Source organism: Littorina saxatilis, linkage group LG2 (genome assembly GCF_037325665.1).
Source record: "Littorina saxatilis isolate snail1 linkage group LG2, US_GU_Lsax_2.0, whole genome shotgun sequence".
Classification (NCBI taxonomy): Eukaryota; Metazoa; Mollusca; class Gastropoda; order Littorinimorpha; family Littorinidae; genus Littorina; species Littorina saxatilis.
Window position 1 is genome coordinate 49155641 of NC_090246.1, and position 9604 is coordinate 49165244.

Sequence of the window (9604 nt, forward strand, 5' to 3'; positions counted from 1 at the left end):
CGAAGGAAATCTTCTTGCTTTATCGTCTGTTTACAATTCCAAAAGACAACAGCAGAATAATCTTTTTTATTTCCCTTTAGTCTAATGATCAAAAATGGGGGGGTGGGCGTTTTCCAGGTACTGTACCCTGTGCGCAGAATTTGACCAAAAGTAGGGGGTGGATGTTTACTCGATACTGGGCGTATATAAGGTAGTTTACGGAACTGTCTTTGACTTTGAGTTCTGTGATCTTGAGCTCAACGTTCTCTGAATTGAAATGATCAAAGTCTTTGGAATTTAAAAGGATGTGCAAACTACTAAACATGACTGGTTCATCAACATAGTTTATCTGTTGTTTCAAATGAATACATATATATATATACAAAGCATTTTTCTGTCAAATATGCTTTCTCCTCTTTCAATATAATATGGCAGTGGTGAAAGATACATCAGATTATAAAAAAAATACTGTCCATGCTTTAATACAGTACAGCATAGGGATATATCTTAAGTTGCTCTGCATGACTTTGTATCTACTTACTAGACATGCATAAGATATTAAACGACAAAAGCGTAGATCAAGGTCGTCGTGGAATTTTGGGGTAACTTGTTTGAAACAGCTTTTCAGGAGAAGAACAAAACTGATTATTTTTATTATGAAATAGTGTTTATATTCGTTTCCTGGTATAGGTAGAAAGATAAAAGAATGTATTATTAATCGTATTTAAGAGAATAATTCTCACTAATTTACTTAGTCTGATGCACAAAAACATCAAAATTGCCAAGAATCGAGTTAGGCCAAATAAGAATATATGTTGGTTTAGGGTAACGTGACCAAAAAAGAAAGGGTCGGTAGGTCTTCTTTTTTCTGTTTTTCTTTTTCTTAAATTTAGTTGATTTTAAAGTAAGTTACTTCCCTTAGTCTCGGTATGGTTTGCAAAATGTGCCAAAAGTGTTTTTTTGAGAAATGATAAAAAAAAGTTTTAAGGTCGGCGGGAAAAAATAGGGTCAGTCGGGTTACCCTAAACCAACATATATTTTTATTTGGCCTTAGCCAAAGTTCCATATCGATAAATTGATATTTGTGTATACTTAGCCATTCCTTTTTTCACAATACACTCTTTTAAGATGATTTACGGAACTGCAAAATCAAGTATAATTAACAAAGTACATGTATACCAATAAAACAAAAAGTTCCCCCGAAATCGGCGTATGCTGCCTGAATGGCGGAGTAAAAACGGTCATACACGTAAAAATCCACTCGTGCTAAAAACATGAGTGAACGTGGGAGTCTAAGCCCATGAACGAAGAAGAAACAAAAAGTGAAACAAGCGATTGAAAAAATCATACAAGGTAGGAAAGTAAGCATTAAGTTTTTTTGTGGTTTTGATCATTATTTTGTAAGACAGTGACTTTCAAAAATGTTCACAAACAAAAATGTCCAGTCAGCAATGAATTAGAATACATAACATTTTTGTATTTCTAAAATGAAATCCAAACTAGAAATATCGAAGGCAATGTTAAAACCAAACCTCATTGTGCATGCGTGTGGGTGTTTCTGTGTGGTTTTGCTTGTGAGATAATGACTGCTGTTTCTTCTTCACAACCAGTGAACCACAGTGCAAATTTAACAAAAAGACATTCCTGTAATCAGTGCTACTACATTCGTATTTCCGTTTAACCAAGCAGACCTTTGCACAAGAAGAACATGATGGTTATGGCCGGTTTTGTAATATAGAATGTTTGTTCAGTTGCATAAAACATAACTCAAGTATAAACACACGCATCAGTTGTGTGTGTGTGTGTGTATTTACGAGAGAGAGAGAGAGAGAGAGAGAGAGAGAGAGAGAGAGAGAGAGAGAGAGAGAGAGAGAGCTGCTGTCTGTTACTTTGTGTATGTGTGTGTGTGCGGGTATGTTTGTGTGTGTGTGCGGGTATGTCACTATGTGTCTGTCTGTGTGTACGACAGAGAAAGACACTTTTGGAATCGTAGGAGATTGTCTACCGATGTAGCAAAATAAAAGCCTAAGTGCATGAAGGTAAAGAACTCTGGTGTTGTTGAAGTGCATCCACTGAGAATTGGTGAAACGCGTTGGCAACATCAGTGACATTGTATAATAATGCAGTTAGATTCTCTTCCCTTCCCAGTGATTTAATGATATACGATACAGATACATGCGTAGCTTGGCGGTGACCTTACGATTAATGTTCTACTGCTGATAAGTTGAAGTCACCGAGACAAACTTTTTAGGCTACACGTGAAGTGACAAAAAAAGGGAAGATGTACGGTAGCAACAGCAATGCAAATTAGTAATGTTAGTAGGCTACATTTTTGTTTGTTTTTTCTTTTGCTGAAACTCGTGTGAAGGGAAGTATAAGACATTGCACACAGGCCTTTGCAGTCCATTGAGACTGAGCGTACAGAGAGACATACTTCACTTTGTATACGCGTGTTCTATTGGATTCTAGTAATTCGACTTTTCTCAAGTAGACGGTAGCTGGTCATTATCGTATAGTATGCCTCTCCTCGCCCTATCTTGAATGTTGAAGGGGTCGTGCTGACCTAGGAATGATGTCTATCAGTAAGCAGACAAGGACCGTTGGGAGGTGTTGAGTGGCCGACGACAAGATCTCATGTTTGAAGCGTACACGGCAAAACCACAGGTGTCTGAAGTAAGAACGATCGCATGTTGCATTGTGTTTGAGATAGCTGACTTGGAGTGTGTAGTGTTGACTCCTGATTTACAGCTGTCATGCTCTAAGTAAAGTGAGTATCATGCTGCCAATTGTTTACTTTCAGTACTGCTGATATTCCTCACAGGCTTCTAAACCTATTACAAGAAAGGACATTTTGCTGTCTGTCATGGAGATTGAAAAGAAGCATTAGGGTAAGAACGGCGTCCTACCAATATAATGTTATAGCTGTTCCAAAATTGCACGATAAAGACTCGTTTCCATTCCAAATGTTACAATAAATTATATAATCCTGCATGCAGTAATCTGTCCGTCCTCTGTTTGTCATTGCAATACTGTTAACTAGCACAGGTTAACGTTCCTTCCTTGATTGGGAATAAGCCGCGGTGCTTTGCCCCTTTGTTCGTGCAACCGGGTTACTTTGTGTTTCTAAAGTGGTAATAAAATGTACTTATTTTTGTCTGGTCACTGCAGCAGTGTTTCTTACGTCGCGGATTCTCGTGAACTAGGAAGACTGCTGTTAAAAGATTAATTCTAAGGATGTGTAAAAAAAACCAAGAAAGGTATGTTGTTGGAACGTTTAATTATTGACAAAACGAAACGTTAACACACAACGTGTTATACGTGTGAACGTAACGATTTGTGTTGTCAATAATTAAATGTTCCAACAACATACCTTTCTTGTATTTTGATTCAGAATTTTGGAACGTTGGCAGTCTGTTTGGTTTTGGATTTCTAAGGATGTGTAGTTAGCACCAGAACACTCGACTACACCTCCTCAGAATCAACCTTCATTCTGTTTTGTGGTGCTGGTGCTCCAAAGATTTGGGCCAGTATGCAAGAGTCGAGGTTAGAGACTTTAGTGCGGGATAAACTGTACCCTCAAGGAAGTTTATCCCGTTAATACCTCCTGCATACCGGCCCTGTATTTCACAATTGTGCAACGTCTGATGCATGTATGCTTCAGTTGATACCGTTTCATTCTCAACACCTGTGGGTCAGTCACAGCAATGGTGGAAAGGAGATCGAGCCTATGACCTGTCAGTGTGCGGGACTGTCCTGGCTATAGTGACAGGTAGCCTTTGTGGACAGCTACTATGGCTTGGTCCTACAGCGAGTAGCGGACACCACGCAGCATTGTTGGCTTTTCCTCATTCACGCGGCTCAGGACACGGGGAAGGCATGCCATTCACACGCTGGGTTTGGGGGTAGAAATCCATACGCCTGCATGAGCTGTCCGCTTGACCAAACCACCGGATGGACAGGGGGGACGGGAGGGAAAATCCAAAATCCAGTTTTCAATGAGATTTGAGCGGGTTGGGGTGGGAAGGTGTATTCTGAGGTGGGAGTGGGTGGATAGTAGTACTTATTCCCCCCTCTGCTTCTTTACCTCTGTAAACTTGTAGGGGTAGTTATTTTTCGATAATGACCCAGCAACCAAACAAATAACGACCCAGCAACAGCCTGAATCCTCGATAGTGCAATGGGTTGAGAGGTTGTTCTGTTTCGGTACTACTTTTTGCGACTGAAAAGTTCCGAACGCTCTAATGTACGAAGTATACATCTCTGGAGCAAACAATACAAACATACCGCATTTAAATTAACAACTACAGGCCTGAACACATGAATCTCCATATAAAATCCATGAGTTCGGTTGTTTTCTGAATCTCATCTGCCGTGCCGTCAAGCCGTTCATCACAAGCAATTTCCCAAGGCAAGTAACTCATACTTTGTCTAGCGATAAGAGTAGTTCCCCTTCTTTTCACTCAGTTCCTTCGACAACAGACTGCAATCCGACGGTCAGTTTTCAACAATATTTCATTTAATAAACAGATCACACGCAACCAAATGCACACATCTCATCAATTTAAACAACATAAAGGGGTTTCATATACTATTTTCCCCAGAAAACTGAACTTCATACAGTTTTTAACGTTGGAACACGGGTGCAAAAGTTCGTCTGCTAGTCCCATTTGACGAAAAAACATTATCCTAAGCGATACCAAAACATATACAGAACACACAATATCTGCCTTTGCCGCCACAGCAGAATAACAGCATATCTGTGTACTTGATTTTAGCCCAAAATAGGAAAACTGACAAGAAGTGTTAACAGAATGGAATGATTTGCACGGAACTATACAACCGCGCATTAATCGATCGCCTGCGCAGGTTGACTGGTTGAGAAAATAGGATTCGATCAAACTTTCGCAAAAAAAAACCCCTCTTTTCTTTGAATAACTGAAGAAAGGAGGAATAAAGAGGTTACACACCTCGTCTCAGTGATTATAAAAAATAATGGTCTCAGTTCGCGGTCATGAAAAAGCTCGCTAAAGCTCGCATTTTTCATGATCCACTAACTTCGACCATTATTTTTGATAATCACTGAGACTCGGCATGTAACCTCTACATGTAGTTCTTGATGGCGCAGTGTCTGCGTTCGTGTCATGACAATAGACTTCCTGTCTTGATAGTAGTTGTAGTGTGGGTATAATAGCACTGCATCCGTTCTCTCTTCCAAGGTGTTTTTTACATTTAGTCAAGTTTTGACTAAATGTTTTAACATAGAGGGGGAATCGAGACGAGGGTCGTGGTGTGTGTGTGTGTGTGTGTGTCTGTCTGTGCGTGTGTGTGTGTAGAGCGATTCAGACCAAACTACTGGACCGATCTTTATGAAATTTGACATGAGAGTTCCTGGGAATGATATCCCCGGACGTTATTTTCATTTTTTCGATAAATACTTTTAATGACGTCATATCCGGCTTTTTGTAAAAGTTGAGGCGGCACTGTCACACCCTCATTTTTCAATCAAATTGATTGAAATTTTTGTAAAGCAATCTTCGACGAAGGCCGGACTTCGGTATTGCATTTCAGCTTGGTGGCTTAAAAATTAATTAATGACTTTGGTCATTAAACATCGAACGCAGAAGAAGAAGAAGGTCATTAAAAATCTGAAAATTGTAATTTTTTTTTTATATATATATATATAAAACGATCCAAATTTACGTTCATCTTATTCTACATCATTTTCTGATTCCAAAAACATATAAATATGTTATATTTGGATTAAAAACAAGCTCTGAAAATTAAAAATATAAAAATTATGATCAAAATTAAATTTCCGAAATCGATTTAAAAACAATTTCATCTTATTCCTTGTCGGTTCCTGATTCCAAAAACATATAGATATGATATGTTTGGATTAAAAACACGCTTACAAAGTTAAAACGAAGAGAGGTACAGAAAAGCGTGCCAGCGAAACCACTACCGCGCTGAACAGCCTCGTCAGTTTCACTCCGTTTTGCACAAGCGGCGGACTACGGTCATTGTGAAAAAATGCAGTGCGTTCAGTTTCATTCTGTGAGTTCCACAGCTTGACTAAATGTAGTAATTTCGCCTTACGCGACTTGTTCATTGTTGTAGTACGTCCTCTAAGCCTGAGACACGGCACGGTTGGCCTAGTGGTAAGGCGTCCGCCCCGTGATCGGGAGGTCGTGGGTTCGAACCCGGCCGGGTCATACCTAAGACTTTAAAATTGGCAATCTAGTGGCTGCTCCGCCTGGCGTCTGGCATTATGGGGTTAGTGCCAGGACTGGTTGGTCCGGTGTCAAAATAATGTGACTGGGTGAATCATGAAGCCTGTGCTGCGACTTCTGTCTTGTGTGTGGCGCACGTTAAATGTCAAAGCAGCACCGCCCTGATATGGCCCTTCGTGGTCGGCTGGGCGTTAAGCAAACAAACAAACAAACAAACAAACAAACAAAAAATCCTGAGACATCTTCTCAACAAGCATCTCACCTGTTTGCAAGTACCAATACCAGGCCACAGAAAACGGTAAAACAGGCAGCATACCCCACCTATGCAGGTGTAATGACGCAGTGAATATGGAAATGTTTCATTGGGGAAAACCCCGACAAAGTAATCATTGATCCTGACCTTTTGACGATACATGTATTGTTTCTGGTATTTTCAGCCTCGGAGTAATGTATTTCTTACGTTGATATTTGTTCCACACCTTTTTTGGTTTCGGTAGGGGTTGGGGGAGCGGTGAATCAAAATGTTTCCTGACATTTTATTATTTTTCTTGTTTCTACGTGTCTTATGTTTTGTCTCCCTCCCCCTCCTTCTCATGTTTCTGAGTAGGGAGTAGAGCGAGTTTGAGCGAAAGTCTCTTTGTCTTCTAACCTTTTTTCTTAACCTGTCAACAACTTTGAAGCTCTGTACATTGAAATGAAACGTGGTATTCTTTTAAGTGTATACCTAGTAATGTTGAAGTTTCCTGTTTGGAATCTGGATTCTTGTCTGGAGAGTGAAACTGCAAGAGATGACAAACACTGCGAGGACAGTGACTTTTACTCTCAGATTCTTTTTTTGTATTCACTCAGAGAGAGAGAGAGAGATTTTGCAATCCGGCGAAAGTTTCATCGACTGTTGAAAAGGAGATCGATTTCAACTTTTGAGTTGAAGAAAAGTTTGCAGCGTTTGACCATTGCACGAAAACGCATCAAAATAGTCTCAAAGAACCCAGCGAGGTCTCTGCCTAATATATTGATGGCATTGTCGCATAGGCGACGGGCCAGCCATGCCGCGATGCATGACACAGATCCATGGACTGACTCTCACCCGTCTCCCATACATCACGTGCCGTAGATTGATCGGAATACCGCGTTACCGGCCCAACAAGGGGCAAGGGGTCCGGCCAAAAGGCATCACTACTTGCCCGCCTCGGGCCAGTTGCCTCCGCGGAGGTCTCGTGCGAGGGTCAGGTTAATTCTGTTAGGGGAGGTGACAAATTCGATTGTGGACAACCCCCTCTGAACGCTGATTGATCAATTTAGCGGGCCGACAAACAAGCAATTGCATTGGCTGGCCTAAATTTACTGGTCGATGAACTTAGAGAGGGGGAAGAGAGAGACCGAATGGACAGGCTGGCGATCCTCATCTCCGACGGTGAACGACGAGTAGGATCAACACGGGCGAAGTGTGGCCATGAATAATGTTAGACTCGACCCGGCGGGTAAAGCATTTGATCTGATTGCGAGACACACATTTACTGCTGAGAGTTACTTATTCAATATTGCCTCGTTGAAGGTACTCTGAGGGTGAAAAGGATAGACGCAGCGGGCTGATTCATTTATAAATTTTCTTCTTCGACGGTCCTGGATTCCACACGGCATTGTTGTCAGTGACGGTGACATGTTCAGGTTTCGTTTTTATTGTCAAGGGGTCATGCGAAGCACGGATCCACTGTGGAGTGTGGTTTTTGTCTATGGCTCTTTGCAGGCAAAGTGACTGAAATCGTCAAAATCATCTTTCTCTCTTTCCTACTTCGATAGGGCGGACAAGAGGAGAAGTCGCCAGAATTCACAAATTATAAACTTTTATGTTATTATTCTCTATCATTCTCAGTAATTATGAATATACCCATAATAAGTGTTGTTTTTCTCCTCAAAGAGTTGACCCTTGTCTGGTACCTGTGGGCAGAATAATTGGTCCATTGACAAGAGCGCTCTCTCTGTATCTCACAGTTATCAAAGCATTTGTACAGCGGCGGGGTTTCTGCTCGTTTATTCCTGGCTTTTGACTTGTGTCCAGCGCCATCTGCAGTCCAATCTTCTAGCTATGCACTATTCATCAGACAGGAACTATTCTGGTAATTTTGGAGCTGGTCCAGAAAATGGGTCAACTGATGATGTTTTGAAGGGGTATTGTCAGTTTTGCTGAAACTCGACACCAGCCGGAGAGTGTTTTTTACAAGGTGTGTAGTTGTGCTGTTGACGTTGCTGGGGAAAAATATAGAAGCGTGTATACAAATGGACACGCACAGCATGCAAAACTTCCCCCTTGTTTGCCCTTTTTTGTCCATTGTTTGGGAAATCCTGAGGTTTTAATTTCTTGGAATCTCTGGTAGAACACTGCAGTGGGTGTGACTTTGAATGCAAAAGTGAAGTCACTGTATTTATACATCACGCTTCAATGAGTTATTCTAGGATACCGCAGTCGTTCGCTTATCGAGTGCACCTGCCATATTTTAAGTCTACTCTAGTCGTTTTGCTTTCATTTGGCTTAAACAAGATTTTTTTTTAAACTACAGCGGGTTTTTTTATACGCAAAACTAAGCAAATGTAAAGGGGAACAACTCCATGTGGCATTGTACCCGTCCAGTTCAAGTATGCTCCTTGATCAAAATGCAACGTCTTCTTTCGAACAGCAAAGCGGGTATGTTGGAAATATATGTATGCTGACAGTCAGACACTCATATTATGCAACGCCCCTAACACCACAGGAAAGTCAATATCACACATGTCCCTCTTTCTTGGCCAATACTCTGACTCCGAGCTTTCGAACTATCAACACTTCGTCAACCACCATAACGAGGCTTCGGATTCATACCGTGCTAGACGACGCGAAATAAATTCTTTAAAAAAAAGTAATGCTTGCCATCAAGGGAGATCCCTCATGTTTTCTGGTTGGAAGTGTTCAAACGAAAAGATGTTTGTATTATTTAAATACCTGGGGGTGTCTGGGGCCTGAAAATGGTTGTTTATTGGAGGCCGAGCATGCCTTTAGCATGACTTTAACCACTGCGCCACTCCGGCTTACCCTCAGTACTGTTATGATGAGGGGCTTTTATTTTGTTCTGGCGGAGAAAAGTTGCCACTGTGTGTTGCCAGCCGCGGCCTGCTCATCACCACGCTGTCTACATGTTTGCCCTGCTGTGGTCACTCTCTCCGACCGGTCAGTACTGGCCCCTCTCCCAGCCCCCTCTCCTTCACTTCCCCCTCTCTCTCTCTCTCTCTCTCTCTCATCCCGGACACCCCCACCCCCAGCTGTTTCTTGCGATGCTGCAGTTGTTGTGGTGGTGGCGTTTGGGTGGGGTGACTGTGAGCCGGGTCAAGGTGCCCTGAAGAACCCCCCTCCATGGTGCAGA